The 19,251-nt window shown below is 51.8% G+C and overlaps 1 protein-coding gene across 1 annotated transcript in view; it reads left to right on the top strand.

Annotated features, from left to right (window-relative positions):
• The window catches only part of BRPF3 (bromodomain and PHD finger containing 3), an 84,555-nt gene that overhangs the window by 17,996 nt on the left and 47,308 nt on the right, over positions 1-19,251 (top strand). The gene's annotated exons all lie outside the window — the stretch shown is intronic.

Here is a 19,251-nt window from a genome sequence, read left to right as displayed (position 1 = left end):
AAAAAATCACTGACACTTGTTAGTTTTTGATTGGAGTATTGGATCCAAAATTACCCATACATGTCCATGGATCCGTGAAAATCTCTTGCCCGTACACGGATGATATCTGTACTTCCCGTGATTAAAAGGAACCGGTCATCGTGGTTTTATACCCCGATATTAACGTCATAAAGGCACTTTAATGCTGATTACCGTCATAGCTTTAGAAATGTAAATAAACTTCATCACAAAAGAGTTTCATATTCAGAAATCCAGGATTGTGAATGATTTATTGTAAAGTGAAGACCCCGGCTTAGTGTTAAGGGAAAGAAGGGCAGTGAGCCCCATAGGGGTGAATGGACCCCATGACCATCGTGAGGGTGCAAGGTTAGGAGGGGGTTAATTGGTTGAACTGGGATAGGGGATAGTTAGGACTATTGGATTGGTGGAAGGAAGCTGTAGGGGGATTGGAGGGGAGCAGGGAAGGGGTGGGGGTTGTGGGGGGTATAAGAGAGGGGGGTGGACTGATTACCTCCCCTTTCGTCGCTGAAAAGTTGTGGCCCCAGGACGTTGTGCTGCCGCTGCTATGACTGACCTTAATGCGCTGTTGGAGATGGTGCGGGGGGCCTCCGAGGTCCTCGGCGTGGACGCTCTGCGGCAGCAGCTGGTGGCGGTCTGTGGAGCTGGAGCGGTACAGCCTGCTACTCCTGCGCCCGGACCGCTGCTACGTGCTCGGCGGGCGCGACCGCCGGAGCGCTACTCCCCCAGTGGGAGGGGGAGAGAGAGATCTAGGAGCCCCTACGGGGACCTTCCGGGACAGCGGAGCCCTCCATCTTACCAGGGGGAGCTGCCGGCCGCCGGGAGGAATCCTCGACGGAGATCCCGCGGGTCGGGGGTGGGCGGAGCCTCGGCGGGGCCCACTTCCGGTCCGCGGCCAGCACAGTCCAGGTCCGGAGCAGCGATCACAGCAGCCCCCAGTGAAGTGCCGGCTGGGGGTGGCGCTCGTCGGGGTATATCACGGACGGAGACTCCCTGCAGACGGCAGGGGAGAGCGACAGGTCGGAGGATGGGTGATGAGGGGAGCGGCGACGTGAGGAGCGTGGAGGAGGGGTACGGTGGCCCGGAGGCACGGATGAGGTCCACAGTCACGGTCCCCGCCAGCAAGGATCGGGCTGGGGGGGGGGTTCCCAGCGACGGTCAGATGCAGCACGGCCTTCCTGCAGTCGGCAGGGAGGGAGCCCACTGAGGACGGCGGCAACAACAGCAGCGCAGCAGGTGCCCATGCAGACAGCGAGGAACGACGGCGGCAGGGCGCCACGGCGTGAAAAACGAAAAAGGTCGAGCAGGAGGCGCCCGGAGGAGCAGGGTGCGGTGACCGTGGGGGTTGACGGCCGCCAGGTGCAGGCTGTCCCCTCGCTGGTCCCCCCTGAAGACTTCGGCAGCACGTCAGATTCCGGCGGTGACGATGGAGCAATGGCAGCGGCAGGTCGGGCAGAGCGGCAGCAGGAAGATCGTGGTACGGCTGTGCCGGCGTCGGTTCCACGGCAGCCTGGTGAGCAGACGACTGACATGTTTAATGCTGTGTGTAGTGGGGGCGGGGGTTCCGTCGCGGGAAGTGTGGCACAGGGGGCGAGTGGGGTCGGTCAGGCTGGTTTCCCGGGCCCGGAGTTTTGGGGGCAACTTTTGGGAGCGTTGCAGGGGTTGTCGGCGGAGCGGGTTAGTCGGACTGGGCCGGGGGCTCCGGTGGGGGCGTGGGTGGGCCCCACGGAGGTGGTGCAGACTGAGGCGGCGGTGAGCGGGGTGACGGTGCGGGACCCTGCCTCGGCGGTAGGTGCGGGAACGGCGGCCAGTGGGGCGGCTGACGTGGGTGCGAGCAAGGAGGCGGAAAAGGAAAAAGAAAAGGAGGATGAGGTTATGCGGTTGGATGATAGGGCACGGAGTGAAATTTACGTGTGTTTTGAAGGGCAGTTAGGGGTTCACTTGAAGAAGGAGGTGAGGGAAAAGATTTGGAAGGGGGAGTATGTGGAAATTTTTTCCTTGCTTCCCTTGGAGAAGTTTAATTTGGATAAGGTGAAACCCAGTGATACAAAAAAGGAGAAAGAGGATGAGGAAAAACGAAGGTATAGATTGATCCCGAGGACGTTCACTAACTGGCTACAGGCCTTTGCGATCTTAGCCAGCGTGATCGGGGAAAAGGAGCCGGAGCATTGTTCCGCCCTATTTGGTTATATGGACGCGATAGGGGAGGCGTATAGAGTGTATGGCGGTTTAGGGTGGCTAAGATATGATGAGCAGTTCCGGCAACGGAAGGCTCTGCGGCAGGGTGTCCAGTGGGGCCACAAGGATATTTCTTTGTGGATGCGGTTAATGACGGCTCCGGCTCAGCCCTTTCGAGGGGGTGCCGGGAGCCCGGGTGCGAGCGGCGGGTCCTCGGCTGGACAGAAAAAGGGGGCTTGTTGGCAGTATAACGAGGGACAGTGTAAGTTTGGGGCCTCGTGTCGGTTTAAAGACGAGTGTTCCGGATGTGGAGGGTCCCACTCCTTGGCCAGGTGCTTCAAAAAAGGAAAAGGAAAGGCGGGGGAGGGGTCTGGAAAAAGGGAGGACGCCAGTGAGAGTAGAGGCGATACTTCCCTATTTAAATAGGTATCCGGATGTTAGGGCGGCGGAGTTGTTGGCAAGTGGTTTTACGGAAGGTTTTCGGATTCCGTTTGAATCTGAGGCGCCGGTGTTTCGCCCGGGGAATTTGAGGTCCGCAAAAGAACATCCGGCGGTGGTGAAGGAAAAGCTGCAAAAGGAGGTGGAATTGGGGAGGATGGCGGGTCCATTCCAGGACCCGCCATTCTCCAATTTAAGGATTTCCCCCCTTGGGGTGGTGCCTAAGAAGGAGCCGAACAAATTTCGGCTCATTCATCATTTATCTTATCCGGCGGGATTGTCGGTGAATGATGGGATATCGCCAGAGTTGTCGGCAGTTTCTTATGTATCTTTTGATAAGGCTTTGGAGCTGGTAAGGGTTGCCGGGCGGGGGGCCCTGATGGCCAAGGCGGATGTGGAAGCAGCTTTTCGTTTACTCCCGGTGCATCCAGAGAGCCTTCATCTCTTAGGGTGTATGTGGGATGGTGAATACTATGTTGATCGCTGCCTGCCGATGGGCTGTTCCATTTCGTGTGCTCATTTTGAGGCATTTAGTACTTTTGTGGAATGGGTAGTCAAAGAGGTGGCAGGAGTCCATTCAGTGATTCACTATCTGGATGACTTCTTTTGCGTGGGTCCGGCGGGCTCTTCGGTCTGCTCCTTGTTGTTGTTCACGTTAGAGCGGATCGCGCGGAGCCTAGGTATCCCGTTGGCAAAGGAAAAAACAGAAGGGCCGGCGACGGCCCTATGTTTCTTAGGGATCGAAATTGATACACTGGCAATGGAATGCCGATTGCCGGAGGGGAAGCTTCTGGATTTGAAGGCGTCGGTGCGGGTTTTGTATCAGGCCAAGAAGGTGCGGTTGCGGGATTTGCAGTCAGTGCTTGGAAAATTGAATTTCGCTTGTCGCATTATGCCAATGGGGCGGATCTTTAATAGGAGGCTGGCAAGTGCAACCGCGGGGGTGAAAGCTCCAAATCACTTTGTCAGAGTGACCAAAGTGATGAAAGGGGATTTGTTGGTTTGGGAGAGGTTCTTGGACCGGTACAACGGTCGGACCCTTTGGATGAGCGAGGCTTTGTCCAATAGCCAGTTGGAGTTGTACACGGATGCGGCTGGAGCGACCGGTTTTGGGGCAATTTTTCAGACGCACTGGTGTGTTGGAAAGTGGCCACGGCTTTGGGTGGAAGCAGGTCTGGTGAGGAATTTGGCTCTGCTGGAATTGTTTCCCATCATTGTAGCAGTGGAGTTATGGGGCCCTGTTTTTTCCGGAAGAAGGGTTTGCATGCATTGTGACAACATGGCGGTGGTGCATTCCATCAATGCGCTGTCGGCAAAATCCCCGCCGGTTGTGGGGTATTTGAGGCACTTGGTGTTGAGGTGTTTGGAGTTGAACATTTGTGTGGTGGCCCGGCACGTGCCAGGGATTCGAAATGAGGTGGCTGACGCGCTATCACGATTTCAGTTTTGCAGGTTCAGGAAGCTGGTGCCGGGAGCGGACGCGGATGGAGAACCTTGTCCGGAATGGCTGTGGGACCTGGCATCGGTGTAGCATTTGAGGGGATTAGGAGATCGGTGTCTGAGGCTACTTGGTGCCGATATCAGGCGGTGTGGAAGGAATGGGCGGAGTTGGAAAGAGGGGATTTTATGGAGTCGGGTTACAAGGGCCGAGTGTTGGGGGTCCTGGTGTTCATTAGTGGGGATTTTTCGGCAGGTCGGTCCGTTTCGGTGATTGGTTGCAAGTTGGCGGCATTGGCCTTCTTGTTTCAGATGCAAGGGGTTCGGGACGCGACTAAGGATTTTCTGGTGCGGCAGGCAATGAAGGGTTTTCGAAAAGGGGCCCAGTCGCGTGACATGAGGCGGCCGGTGTCATTGCCATTGTTGGGTCGGTTAGTGGGGTGTTTGGGGGAATTGTGTTCGTCTCCTTATGAGCGGGTGTTGTTTTCGGTAGCTTTTGTATTGGCGTTTTTTGGGGCCTTTCGCATTGGTGAATTGGTCAGCCCGACCAAGCAAGCGATGGGTGGGTTGCTGTTGGAGGATGTTATGCTGGGGGAGGATAGAGTGGAATGTCGCCTTTGATTTTCGAAGACGGATCAGAGGGGCCGGGGGCGCTTAGTAGTGTTGTTTGCTTTACCGGGGCACCAGTTGTGCCCAGTGGTTCAAGTGTCAGAGTTTTTAAAGGTGCGCGGCGGTTTCCCTGGCGTTTTTCTTAGACATGCGGATGGATTGGCTTTGTCGCGGTACCAATTCAATGCGGTGCTGAAGATGGCTTTAGTAAGGGTGGGGGAGGAGCCACGTGAGTACGGGTCTCACTCCTTCCGGATTGGGGCGGCGACGGAGGCCGCCAGGTGGGGTTTGAGTGAGGATTGTATCCGGCGGATTGGGAGGTGGGAGTCTTCCAGGTTTCGCTTGTACATTAGGCCTCACTTAGTCAGGTGATGGTCAGGGGTGGGGGATTCCTGGTTTGTGTTGATGCTGGTTTGTTGTGATTTTCTTGTTCTATTGCTGTTTTTATTCGTGGTTTTGTATTTGTAGGTCCATGCCTTGTGTGGATCCTCGGGCACTCCTATGTGTATTGGGGAGCGTTGCGAGCGGATGTGCGTCGTGACGGTCGGCAGCTTGGAGTGTCGGTGTCGGAAGCCCGAGTAAAGTGGCTCGGAATTCGGGGCATGACCTGGGGTAGAGTGCGCCCAGAGGTGGCTTATTATAGCCGTATGGATCGTGACCCTGATGTGTTAATTTTGCACGTGGGTGGGAACGATCTGGGAGTAAGGTCGGCAAGGGAATTAAAAAGGGACATAAAGCTGGACCTGTTACATTTGTGGAGGGCGTTCCCGGGCATAGTTATCGTTTGGTCAGACATTATAGCTCGGACGCAGTGGCGTTTTGGTAGGTCGGTGGACCGGATTAATAGGGCTCGGAGCAAGCTGAACCGGGCGATTGGTAGGTTTGTGGCGAGGAATGGTGGGTTGGTGGTGCGGCATAGAGAATTGGAGGAGTCCACGGAGCAGTATCTAAGGAGAGATGGGGTTCACTTGACCGATGTGGGTCTGGATTTATGGATGTTGGGTTTGAGGGATGGCCTGGAGCAAGCACTAGGGGTGTGGGGGGCCCGGGCCAAGTAAGGGGTCACTTGGCCGGTCTGTGGCGGGGTGATAGGTCCGTCTGAGAGGTTGGGAGTACCGACGGTTGGTTGGTACGAAGTCGCTCAAGGGGAGTGGCTTCGGATTGGATGGGAACTTGTGGGCGGAGGTCCCGCAGGTTCTGGGAAGGGGTAATTAACGATGGAACGTTGTTACCCCTCACCTTTGGGCCGGGTGGTTACGGCCGAGGTGGTCCTCTGGGCCGGTTTGGAGGTTACGGCCGGGGGGTTATGAAGGATGGTTGGCCTCTTGGACGGATCTATCGGTGTGTATGATTATACGGGTATATATGTATAAGGTTTAAGTAACAATTGAGTGGCATGTTGAGCCACGAGTTTTGGTATACATATATACGGTTTAAATAAAACTGTGGCCATTCCTGCAATAAAGTCGTGGTTCTAGTCTTTATTTTAGGTAGATACAGTGCCTACAAGTAGTATTCAACCCCCTGCAGATTTAGCAGGTTTGATAAGATGCAAATAAGTTAGAGCCTGCAAACTTCAAACAAGAGCAGGATTTATTAACAGATGCATAAATCTTACAAACCAACAAGTTATGTTGCTCAGTTAAATTTTAATAAATTTTCAACATAAAAGTGTGGGTCAATTATTATTCAACCCCTAGGTTTAATATTTTGTGGAATAACCCTTGTTTGCAATTACAGCTAATAATCGTCTTTTATAAGACCTGATCAGGCCGGCACAGGTCTCTGGAGTTATCTTGGCCCACTCCTCCATGCAGATCTTCTCCAAGTTATCTAGGTTCTGTGGGTGTCTCATGTGGACTTTAATCTTGAGCTCCTTCCACAAGTTTTCAATTGGGTTAAGGTCAGGAGACTGACTAGGCCACTGCAACACCTTGATTTTTTCCCTCTTGAACCAGGCCTTGGTTTTCTTGGCTGTGTGCTTTGGGTCATTGTCTTGTTGGAAGATGAAATGACGACCCATCTTAAGATCCTTGATGGAGGAGCGGAGGTTCTTGGCCAAAATCTCCAGGTAGGCCGTGCTATCCATCTTCCCATGGATGCGGACCAGATGGCCAGGCCCCTTGGCTGAGAAACAGCCCCACAGCATGATGCTGCCACCACCATGCTTGACTGTAGGGATGGTATTCTTGGGGTCGTATGCAGTGCCATCCAGTCTCCAAACGTCACGTGTGTGGTTGGCACCAAAGATCTCGATCTTGGTCTCATCAGACCAGAGAACCTTGAACCAGTCTGTCTCAGAGTCCTCCAAGTGATCATGAGCAAACTGTAGACGAGCCTTGACATGACGCTTTGAAAGTAAAGGTACCTTACGGGCTCGTCTGGAACGGATTCCATTGTGGTGGAGTACGTTACTTATGGTATTGACTGAAACCAATGTCCCCACTGCCATGAGATCTTCCCGGAGCTCCTTCCTTGTTGTCATTGGGTTAGCCTTGACTCTTCGGACAAGCCTGGCCTCGGCACGGGTGGAAACTTTCAAAGGCTGTCCAGGCCGTGGAAGGCTAACAGTAGTTCCATAAGCCTTCCACTTCCGGATGATGCTCCAACAGTGGAGACAGGTAGGCCCAACTCCTTGGAAAGGGTTTTGTACCCCTTGCCAGCCTTGTGATCCACCACGATCTTGTCTCTGATGGCCTTGGAATGCTCCTTTGTCTTTCCCATGTTGACCAAGTATGAGTGCTGTTCACAAGTTTGGGGAGGGTCTTAATTAGTCAGAAAAGGCTGGAAAAAGAGATAATTAATCCAAACATGTGAAGCTCATTGTTCTTTGTGCCTGAAATACTTCATTATACTTTAGGGGAACCAAACATAATTCTGGTGGTTTGAGGGGTTGAATAATAAATGACCCTCTGAATAAACTTTTCACAATTTAAAAAAAAAAAAAAAAAAAAAAAGAAATAACATTCTTTTTTGCTGCAGTGCATTTCACACTTCCAGGCTGATCTACAGTCCAAATGTCACAATGCCAAGTTAATTCCGAATGTGTAAACCTGCTAAATCTGCAGGGGGTTGAATACTACTTGTAGGCACTGTATGGTTGGGTGCTTTGTATGGTAACCTGCTTATCCCTGATAGATGCGTCATGTATAAACTTCTTATCCTCGTCAAGAGCACCAGACCACATAGAAAATGGTCTGTAGAACACCTGCAAAATAACCCAATGGTAGAAGAGACTGTGCAGTCAATAGGGACGTGAAACGCCCTATAAATAGATAAGCATAACTGGGGGTGGGGCGAGTGCCCATCGCATCCCCCCTCATTTGTCAAAAAATACTACCACTAAATGAAAACCGTTGTGTAGTATGTTACGGTATTGCCTCAAGCGATGTATTTTCTCTGACCCTTACCGGTACAGGGAATGGCAAAATGCAAAGGTTAAATATAAAATGTTGTTTCAAGCACCTCTACAAAGCGGGTTTTATAATAAAATGTTTAATATAGAAGGTGAGCTGTGCCCAATGGGAAATATTAAGTAAAATGAGAATTTCTTTACAATGTTGTTGCATAAATGCAATAAACTACATGCAGGATGCTGTTATTTCTGTGCACTATGCATTAATCCACTTCTGACCCAAACATACACTGTTTGATTGAGTATACCTAAAAGCCCCTGTCACGACATACCAGCGATCCCGAAAACGATGCGACCGGATAAGGATTGCAGGTAAGTCACTGGGAGGTCGCTGGTGAGATGTCACACAGTCAGATCTTACCAACGTCGCAGTAGCGACCTGTATAACGATCTCTGCTGTCATTGGGATCCTGTCACACAGTGTCAAACATAGCGATGCGTCCTGCCCAGCAGGGCATCGCCTTTTGAAGAAAATGGTCCAGGACATTCAGCAACGACCGGCGACCTCACAGCAGGGGCCAGGTTGTTGCTGGATGTCACACATAACGAGATCGCTAGTGAGATCACTGTTGCGTCACAAAAACCGTGCCTCAGCAGCGATGTCGCTAGCGATGTCGCTTAGTGAGACCTGGCCTTAAGGCGGGCTTTGCACGCTGCGACATCGGTAACAATGTGTTACCGATGCTGCAGCGATATTGCAAGTGCGCGGGGGCGGGACTATCTAGTGAAAGCTGCCGTAGCGATTATTATCGCTACGGCAGTTTCACACGCACATACCTGCCGTGCGACGTCCCTCTGGCCGGCGACCTGCCTCCTTCCTAAGGGGGCGGGTCGTGCGGCGTCACAGCGACGTCACACGGCAAGCGGCCAATTGAAGTGGAGGGGCGGAGATGAGCAGGATGTAAACATCCCGCCCACCTCCGTCCTTCTCATTGCAGCCGGCGGCAGGTAAGGTGAAGCTCCTCGCTCCTGCGGCTTCACACACAGTGATGTGTGCTGCCGCAGGAGCGGGGAACAACATCGCACCTGTCGCTGCACCGGCATTATGGAAATGTCGGAGGCTACAGCGATGATACGATAACGACGCTTTTGCGCTCGTTCATCGTATCAAAAAGGTTTTACGGGTTTATCATTTACAGGTTAGTGTGATGCAGGTATCTCATAGACGCCTGTAGTATCACTAACCTAGGGTTAGTGATAGCACAGGCTGTGCCGGCTGATGTCATGTCAGACTTGTATGAGTATGGGGAGATAAGGTATGCACACCAGTGACTATGTAAGGGGAATACATGAAATAGCAGAAACTGCTGTGTGAATACTGACTTGAAAAATCCAATAGCTATATGTAAGAGTGAAAATGTGAAAAATGGAATCTGCATTACTGCCATGAACATATGAATCAAGAGAAATTTAGCTACTGAATTGATCAATGCAATAGAGCCCCAACACTACGCCAAAGTATTTCTCTACGTTGGGGTCCCTAGCTTGTGTGTGTCCTCTCATGCAGTTAAAAAACTTCACATTTTCACTCTTACATATAGCTATTGGATTTTTCAAGTCAGTATTCACACAGCAGTTTCTGCTATTTCATGTATTCCCCTTACATAGTCACTGGTGTGCATACCTTATCTCCCCATAGTGATGTTTTTTTAGGTTTTTGCACCCAGTTCAGACTTAGAATGGTGTTCCAAACGTTATTCCTTATTGTTAGACTTGTATGAGTGACAGCGCATCACCGGCACAGCCGCACACTTCTGACAGGAGCGTGCATGTGTTTGTGTGTACATGCACATTCACCATACTGACCGCAGACACTTGCACTGCTTTCCCCGCCCACCGGCCGTCCTGCTGCCTATGATTGGTTGCAGTCAGTTGACACGCTGCCACTCAGGGTGGGGGCGCATCTAACTGCAACCAATTACACACGCCAGTGGGCGGGGAAAACAATGAATACTGAATTGTCGGCTCCGGAAGATAAAAGCGTGACCCAGAAGCAGCTTGCCGCCATGACACAGCCTGGGTGAGTATACCGCATGCGCTCCTAGCCCCCGTCCCCTCCACAAACGTTTTAATTTCCGGAGTCTGGTCCCCATAGACTTATATGGGCACCGGAATCCGGAGCGGATCCGGATATTTTTTTTTTTTTTTCAATCCGGCAGTGATCCGCTGGTCCTGGATTTTGGCGGATTCAATCAACTCTAGTTAGGAAGTATGACTTTAAAAAAAGTCCCAGTGGCCATTGTGAAAATTGCAAGATTATTAAATTATTATTTTATTTTTTTTCTCTCAAAAATGGTGGTATGAACTAAAATCATTGGTAACATTATTATTTATTTTTTTTTAAATCCATGTAACACAAAAACTATAAACCATAGATCATGCTCTGATGATATCTTCCCTCTAAAAGGGTTCTCGAGGAAGGGGCCAAGAAATAAGAGGCAGGTAGGTGCTAATTACCTGCTCATTCTGCACAGGGACGATCTGCCCGTTCGGCTTGCAATTGCTCTGCTTCACTTTGCCTCTCGACAGTAGAGCAGCTTCTTCCTTTCTCCTCTGCTCGGTTGATGGGGCATCACTGCAGACATCTTGATTAAGAGCAGGCTCCTTGTAGTTATTTGTGGGGAGCCAAGTGTCAATCAGCAGGACTGCAACACATCGGTGGACAAGATGCTGCTATGTCGACATGACATGCGGAAGCAGGGAAATCGCCGGCAGGAGTCTGTGACCACTTTGAGCTGGGTAGAGATCTGTGCCGGGTAGCACAGACTGGTAGTTGGCCACTACTTGCCTGTTAGTGCTTAGCCCCATACTCAGAAATTCTATTTTCTTTATCGTTCCTATGGGAGACCCAGACCATGGGTGTATAGCTACTGCCCCCGGAGGACACACAAAGTTACTACACTTAAAACGAGTAGCTCCTCCCTCCTAGCATATACCCTGCTAGCCAGTCCTAGCCAGTTTCATGCTTTGTGTCAGGAGGAATCACACACACACATGCATCCTTTTTTGATTTTTCATTTTTTCTAAAGATTTGGAAGAAAAGCGGGTCCACTGGACTCCCGGCATGTCCCTTCTCACCCCACTGGCGGCGGTGCTGTTAAGGTTGACTTCAGGGCAGGAGCCCTTCATGCCGCGCTCCTTCACCATCCCTTAGGGGCTCTGGCTTGAAGTTAGAGCCAACACGGTTCTCACTGCCTGGCAGGAGACCGACCTCCATCCGCAGCCCTTTTGCAGGACCCTGCTGGACGGAGCACTGAACCCCCACCCCACCCAGGGACTGGGCCCTGCGTCGTAAAGCTAAGTATAGAGACGTTATTCAGAGGGTCCTTCTGCAATGTGGGGCACTTTTATTGGGGGGGGACAGTGATTTACTTTGGTAATGCTGCTTTTTACTGTGTTTCCGGCCGGTTCCACGGTTTTTACTGAGAACCGCGCCGATGATGCCTGATTGTCGGCCGCATGCTTAACTCTAGGCCCCGGCTTCAGCCGCGGCCTAGTTTCGTTTCGTTCCCCTGCATGTCAGTCATGCAGGGGGACACTGCAGCGCCGCCCGCCGGCCGCTCTGCACAGGGGAGGACACTCCTATCTGAGGAGATGATTCCCTCCCCTGTACATCTCCTTAGCCCTCCGATTCCCGCTCCTGGGTTAACCCCCGCCCCCCCCCCCCCCCCCCCCACTCTGGAGCCATTTTCTCAGCGTTCTTAGTACACTGGTCGGCGCTGGCTGCTCTGCAGTGCAGAGGGAGTGAATATCTGGCTGGGGGTCCAGGCTTGGAATCCGGAGGGCACTCATATAGCGGCCTGATAAGTCACAACCTCTGGTTGTGCACTATTATACACTCTCAGGGCATTCTGAAGGAGTTAATTCTTTATTATAGAACCTCCTCCTCAGCAGCATGTCTCACACTAAAAGCAAAGCTCCAGGGCTGTACACTACATGTTCTGCATGTAAGCTCATATTGCCTGAACCGGCACAGACCCACACTGTAATGGTTCTTATGTGGTGGTGCCTCAGCCTGGAGTCTCCCCAGGCTGAACCCCTGTCTTGGGTATTCTAGACATTCTAGACAGAGCCCCCACCTCTGCAGCATGTCTCACAGAGCGAGGCTGCAGGCTGTTTTTATTGTCCACTGCAGGTAGTCTCGTACGGCTGTACCGAGCTCATAACCACTGTGGCCCCTCAGCTTGGAGGCTCATTAATGGTCCCTCCAGCTGCTCCGGTTTCGGTGGCTGACCCCTGGGGGAATCCTATTTCCAGGGGTCGGCTGTCCCAGCATCTGCTGAGCATGCAGCCCCCTTCTCAGGGCGTTTTCTGCTTCAGCTCGCTCAGCGAAGCTCACAAGGGACTCTCCTTCTGGGCTCAGACCCCGTCCTCCTGACAGGGAGACGCAGGGTCCCCTGTCCTCCCCGTCCCGCAGCTCCGATTACAAGCTGACTCACTGGACGAGGAGGATGTCTCTACCAGGGGCTCGGACGCTACCTTATGTACATTGATCCGTCCGTAGGTGACGCAGATGCGAATGATTGGATTGCGTCCATTATACTTGTACTGGACCTCCATCCGCCTGTATAAGGGGACTATTCCCCGCTGGCAGAAAGGCATCAGTATACCTTTAACAGGACGAGGAGTGTGTTCCTTAACCACTCCAGTTTTCAGCCCGCTGCGTCCAAGCCCACAGCCTGTCCTGCAGACCCCACAGCGGGGTTCTGCTGCCGGTCTTCCCCCTCCCATCAGAGGTGGTCATGGAGTGTACTCATTCGCCAAGGGTGGCCACTCCGGTGTCTAGACTTTCAGCCCGGATAGTTGTATCAGTGGCTGACGGCATCTCTATAAGGATCCCACGGTACATTAATTTTGTACTGGACCTCAATCCGCCGGAGTTACCTTATCTAGGTGAACACAACGTGTGTTCCTTAACCACTCCAGTTTTCAGGCCCCTGTGACCAGCCCAGGGTCCGCTCTGACATCGCTTCCCATGAAGCGTGATTCTGAGGACTGTGTTTCCCCTGTCCACCAATGGTGGTCAAGAGGTGGGCTCATTCACCTCAGGTGGCTCAGCCCGGACCGTTATGTCAGTGGCTGATGGCTCCTCACTTAAGGTTTTGCGGTCCGCCCGGTTGTCCTTTTGGCCAAGTCGGTATGGGGGCGGCAGGAGCTTCGTTCTCCTCAGCTTTACAGCAGTGCGGTTTTTTTTGTACCTTCTCTGCTTCTCTGGAGGAGATGCATTCCCTCACAGGGACTCTATGCCCAAAACGGTTGCCTGAACTTCCAGACTTCAGTCTTTTCATCCTCTGCCAGGTCTGCCATGCTGGACACCGCACGGCGGTGGTCTTGGCTACCTTCCTCGCTATCCGCAGGCTCCTGTGGCTTCGGAGGGACCAGTTTCCTCGGAACCAACTGGATGAAATTAAGGAAGCTCTTGGCGGGGAGTGTTCTTCCTTGCCACAAACCTAAACCAGGGAACCTGTCCAGGGCAGGAATCAGTTGAGGTTTCGGTGGTTTCCGTTCCTCCATCTGATCGTCCTCTAGCTCGGCCTAGGTTCATAGAACCAAATGGCTCGAAGCTGCGTCTTCAGAAGACCGCAGGAGATGCTGCCACTGAGTCAGCTTCCTCCGAGCTATCTAGCCACGCCAACAACCTCCTTGGTCGGTGGCAGGCTCTCTCCACTTGGCGACGTAGGGTTCTAACACGTCTCCGTTCAGTGAGGGCGGGATTATATCTCCCATGGCTACAGGATGGAATCCTGTCCACCCGCCAAACAGATTTTTTCTGTCAACTCCTCCCGGCTCCAAGGCCGCCGCCTTCTCACAGGCCGTGGCATTTCTTGCAGGCCAATGGAGTAATTGTACCGGCTCCCGACTGGGAACGGTTCTGAGATTTTTGCTAAAATCTATTCCTAGTCCCCGAAGAGGGCGGTGCCTTCCGACCTGGATCTTTAGCTTTTCAAGCATAGTCAGGTGTGGCGTTTTCACATGGAGTCTCGGTTTTGTTCCGTGTGTTTTTCACCGGATCAATCAAGAACCCAAGGAGATTCCCTAGCAGCCACCGGCATCAGAGATGCCTATCTGCAGGAGTCAATCGCAGTTTCACACCAGCGTTGGCTACGTTTTGACCTCACCAGGATGCTAGCCTATCCGCCTTGGGAGCAGTATATCTCCACCGTGGAGCGCAGGGCGCTTGGACTCTGTCCGAATCAGCCCTCTGGATCAATGTGCTGGAAATCAGAGCTGTATTTCTAGCTCTCTAAGCCTTCACCATCTGTTGGCGGCTAGGCACATTCGAGTCCAGTCGGACAACGTGACAGCGTTTTCCTACATCAGCTTCCAGGGCGGGACACTCAGCCGCCTGGCAATCTTGGCGGCTCAACATTCTTCAGTGGACAAGGGACTCCTAGTCCACCGTATCCGCAGCCCACATCCTAGATGTGAAAACTGCGAGGCAGACTATTTCAGCTGTCCAACCGTGGTCCACAATCCTCAGGTTTTGCGGTAGACACACTGGTTCATGTTTGATCCCAGCTTCGTCTCTTTACGTATTTCACCCTCTACCTCTTGTCCAGAGTCCTGCGCAAGATCAGTAAAGGGGGCCGTCGGGTCATTCTCATACTCCAGACTGACCCAGGCAGGCTTGGTACTCTGACCTGCTCCTTCTGTCCGTTGGGTTGCCATGGCATCTTCCGGACCGTTCAGACCTTTTCTCAAAAGGTCCGTTTTTTCCGTCAGAATTCTGGATTCTCAGATTGACGGCGTAGCTCTTGAGTCCTGGATCTTGGCGACTTCTGATATCCTTCCTGAAGTCATCTCCGCTATGACTCGAGCTCCAAAGTGTCCTTTGACCTTTTTGGCCTTGCCGACCCTCCTGTCCCTTCCACAGTCCGGTCTACAGCTAGGACTATCCCTCATTAAGGGACAGGTCTCGGCTCTGTCAGTATGTGCCAGCGGCGTATCGTCCGGCTGGCTCCGGTGCGCTCCTTTAAGGGCGCATCTCACATCATTCCGCCTTTCCGGCGGCCTATGGAGCCTGGGACCTTAATCCGGTCCTCCCGGTTCCCGGAAACCCCCCTTTGCGCCTCTTGGGGAGGTTTCTTTGTTTCATCTTTCACAGAAAGTAGTCTTTCTAGTGGCTATAATTTCCCGCCAGAGAGTTCTGGCTGCACTCTCTCGGAGTCACCCCCTTTTTTGGTCTTTTGCATTAAGACAAGGTGGTCTTCGTCCGACTCCGGACTTTTTTCCCTAAGGTGGTTACTGCTTCCACCTTATCCAGGGCAATTTTCCTGCCTTCCTTTTGTCCGGCTCCTGTTCATCGCTTGAGGAAGCGTTGCATATCCTGGATCTGGTGCGGGCGCTCCGGATCTATGTGTCTCGCACCGCCGTTATTAGGCGGTGCACCTCTCTCTGGTGCTGACTCTAGTCAGCGTAGCGGTCTCTCGGCATCTAAGCCGACCCTGATTCGTTGGCTTAGGTCGGCCATTTTCGAGACCTACAAGTGTACTCAAGTGCCTTCCCCGCCGACTGGCTAGCAGGGGGTGTATATGCTAGGAGGGAGGAGCTACACGTTTTAAGTGTAGTAACTTTGTGTGTCCTCCGGGGGCAGTAGCTATACACCCATGGTCTGGGTCTCCCATGACTGAACTATAAGAAAAAGAATTTACGGTAAGTAACAAAATTCTCTTTTTATCCTATTAACCCAAGAACGCATACCTGGGGCCTCGCAGGCCTGCTAGATTACTTGTTTTCTATTGTAGATTTCTATGGTTGCGCGTTCTAGGGTTAAGGCTATGTGCACACGTTGCGTTTTTTCAGCGCGGAAAAAAACGCACCCACTGGCAGAGGGGAGAATTGTAAACAATGCGTTTTGGGAAAAACGCACGAAAAACGCATGCGTTTTCTTCAGGTGCGTTTTTGACCACATGATCCAGTGACAGTGCCACAGTACATCCAGTACACAGTGCCAGCCTTCCTACAGAGATGTGAGTGTTGTCCACGGGAGAACGCAGCTGCCCATGACCACGATTTGGGTTCAGGCTGCTGTGGAGCTCTATGCTACCTGCAGAGAACACTCTTGTCTCCGCAGCATAAATTGACATGCTGAGGCTGTGGAAGCTGCGCCACAGGTCAGTTTATGCTGCGGAGAAGAGAAGCCCAGTGGGCACGGGATTTCTAAAATTCCTTCCACTGTGCTTCTACTGTACAACGCAGCGTTATGGACACAGGGAAAACACTCTGCGCCCATAATGCTGCAAACCCTGATTGTGGGCACACAGCCTAAAATGTGTCAATGGATGTCAAACATATATATAACGTCCCACCCCCCTGCATATTCTAAGCTGGCGCCCTTTAGTGCCTTTTATGTGGCACTAAAGGGTGCCTAGCCTTGTATTTAGCCCAAAAAAAATAATATAATTTGACAGATTCATCTTGTCTGGTGATCAATTTGGAGGGCTCCCCAAGTTGTTGTTTTTTTTTTTAAAACTTATAATTAATTAAAAAAAAACAAAACACGTGGGGTCACCCCCCAAATTAGATCACCAGCCAGGGTGAAGCTGACAGCTGGGGTCTGGTATTCTCAGGATGGGAAGAGCCATGGTTATTGGACTCTTCCCAGCCTAAAAATAGCAGGCCACAGCCGCCCCAGAAGTGGCGCATCCATTAGATTCGCCAATCCTGGCGCTTCGCCCCAACTCATCCCGCGCCCTGGTGCGGTGGCAAACGGGGTGATATATGGGGTTGATACCAGATGTGTAATGTCACCTGGCATCAAGCCCAGCAATTAGTGATGTCACGGCGTCTATTTGATACCAGACATAACTAATTGACAGTAATAGCAAAAAAATTGACAACCAAAAAAAAATTTATTTGAAAAAACACTCCCCAAAAACATATCCTCTTTCACCAATTTATTGAAAAGAAAAAAAATTGGGTCCGCAGTATCCATTTTTGACGTCCCACGTCGCCTCTGGACCTTCTAGAATATGGGGGGCACGCTCAGGGAACGTGTCCCCCATTCTCTAGTAGTGCAGACCCGCCATTTGAGGAGAGTGGGTGCAAAGAATCTGCACCCACTCTCTCCGGGTCACAGCTGCACAGTGCCGAGCAGCAGCAGCCAGCGCAGCTCACACTGAACACAGGAAGCCGTCAGCTGCTCGGCACATGTGACCGGCCGGCGTCTGCTGTGAAGGAGGAGGGGGCCGCGGGGGATCAGCGCTGTGACAGGTACGGGAGTTACCGGGGGGAATAGGGGGTGACCTGGCAGGGCCTGGGGAGCAGTTTTCTGTCGCATGTGTTATTGCACATGCGACAGAAACAGAGGAGTAGGGCGGCCGGTGCGCTGCTGTGCGCGCGGCCATGTTGGATTTTCGGGAGGGGGGGGGGGGTCGGGGCGGGCACTTTGGCGACACCGGGGGTTTTCCTGAACTTTGCCAGGAAGTGATGTCAACAGGAAACCTCTTGACCTCACTTCCAGGTAAATGCCTGCGTTCTGTGTGCCGACAAAGTCCGCGGACCGCAACAAAAAAGCAGCTCACTGCGTTGTAGCTGCGGTCTGACCCGCATCATTGATTTCAATGGGGGAGAGAACGCAGCTACAACACACAAAAGAAGTGACATGCTGCTTGTCTTTCCGCACCGATTTTTGGCATCCAAAACGCTGCGTTTAGAAACGCAGCGTGTTGCCTGATTTTTCGGCTTTCTCATACACTTTGCTGGGAAAGCTGAATGCATGCAATTTGCCACTGAAACACTGCGGTTCTAAACGCAGCGTTTCCGCGGTAAAAAACGCAACGTGTGCACACAGCCTAAACAGCAAAAGTATCATAGCCAGGTCTTGAAACAGTGAGCCCTCAAAGGGACTGTCCTCTTTGAAAAAATCCCTTTAAGCTAGCTGTGATGGCTAGAGATGGGCGAGCACTGAAATGCTCTGGTGCTCGGTCCTTGAGTCGAGCTGGTCAGACACTCTGAAAGGGCTCAACTCGAGTAATGAGTATAATGGAAGTCAGTAATTGGGCAGCTTGGCTCTCCGCCAACATACAGCCAACCATAAACAGCATTTCCGGAGGGAGGGAGTGGTTTTTTTTTTTTTGTTTTTTTTTTTTTCTTTTGATACACTACAGCCAAAAATGTTGTTTTGACCCCAGTATGAATGGCTCTCACTGTGGTGCCAAAAACACATCATGCAGTGAAGCAATCCTGTGCTTTGTGGTCTTTGTTTCACAGACGACACATCTGAGCACCTGTGGTACTCTGTCAAGCTCAGAGAGTACCCAAGCACACCGATGCTCAATCGAGTAACAAGTTAGGCTATGTGCGCATGTTGCGTAATTTCATGTGTTTACGTTGCATATTGCACTGCAATGTAAATGCATGCGTCCTGCGTCCCCAGCACAATCTATGAAGATTGTGCATAATCCATCTGCACGTTTCGTTTGAGAGCGCAGCAATTTGGATGCTGAAATTTTGATCCAAATCGCTGCGCTCAAAAAAGCAACATGTCACTTATTGCCTGTGCTTTGGATGCTGCTCCCACTCTGTCTATGGTGGGGGCAGCAACCATAGGGCATGAAATCGGCATCTATTCTGCAGACACACTGCATCTATTACGCAGTGTTTCTGCAGCAATTTGAAGCGCACATGCACTGCCAAATCGCTGCAGAATATTTGTCACAGCAGTACGCAACGTGCGCACATAGCCTTATACTGAGCACGCTCGCTTATCACTAGTGAAAGCTACTTAAAATAAAAAATCACTAGCCCTCCAGTTTGCCGCTTTCCTGTCTCTGGTGTTTGTGACAGCATAACGACGTTTCTTGTATTGGCATATGCCCGACCGTCTCTATGGATGGTCTGTTATTGTCTTGGCATATGCCCGACCGTCTCTATGGATGGTCTGTTATTGTCTTGGCATATGCCCGACCGTCTCTATGGATGGTCTGTTATTGTCTTGGCATATGCCCGACCGTCTCTATGGATGGTCTGTTATTGTCTTGGCATATGCCCGACCGTCTCTATGGATGGTCTGTTATTGTCTTGGCATATGCCCGACCGTCTCTATGGATGGTCTGTTATTGTCTTGGCATATGCCCGACCGTCTCTATGGATGGTCTGTTATTGTCTTGGCATATGCCCGACCGTCTCTATGGATGGTCTGTTATTGTCTTGGC

Source organism: Anomaloglossus baeobatrachus, chromosome 2 (assembly GCF_048569485.1).
Source record: "Anomaloglossus baeobatrachus isolate aAnoBae1 chromosome 2, aAnoBae1.hap1, whole genome shotgun sequence".
Taxonomy (NCBI): domain Eukaryota; kingdom Metazoa; phylum Chordata; class Amphibia; order Anura; family Aromobatidae; genus Anomaloglossus; species Anomaloglossus baeobatrachus.
This window is presented reverse-complemented; position numbering and strand designations above follow the sequence as displayed.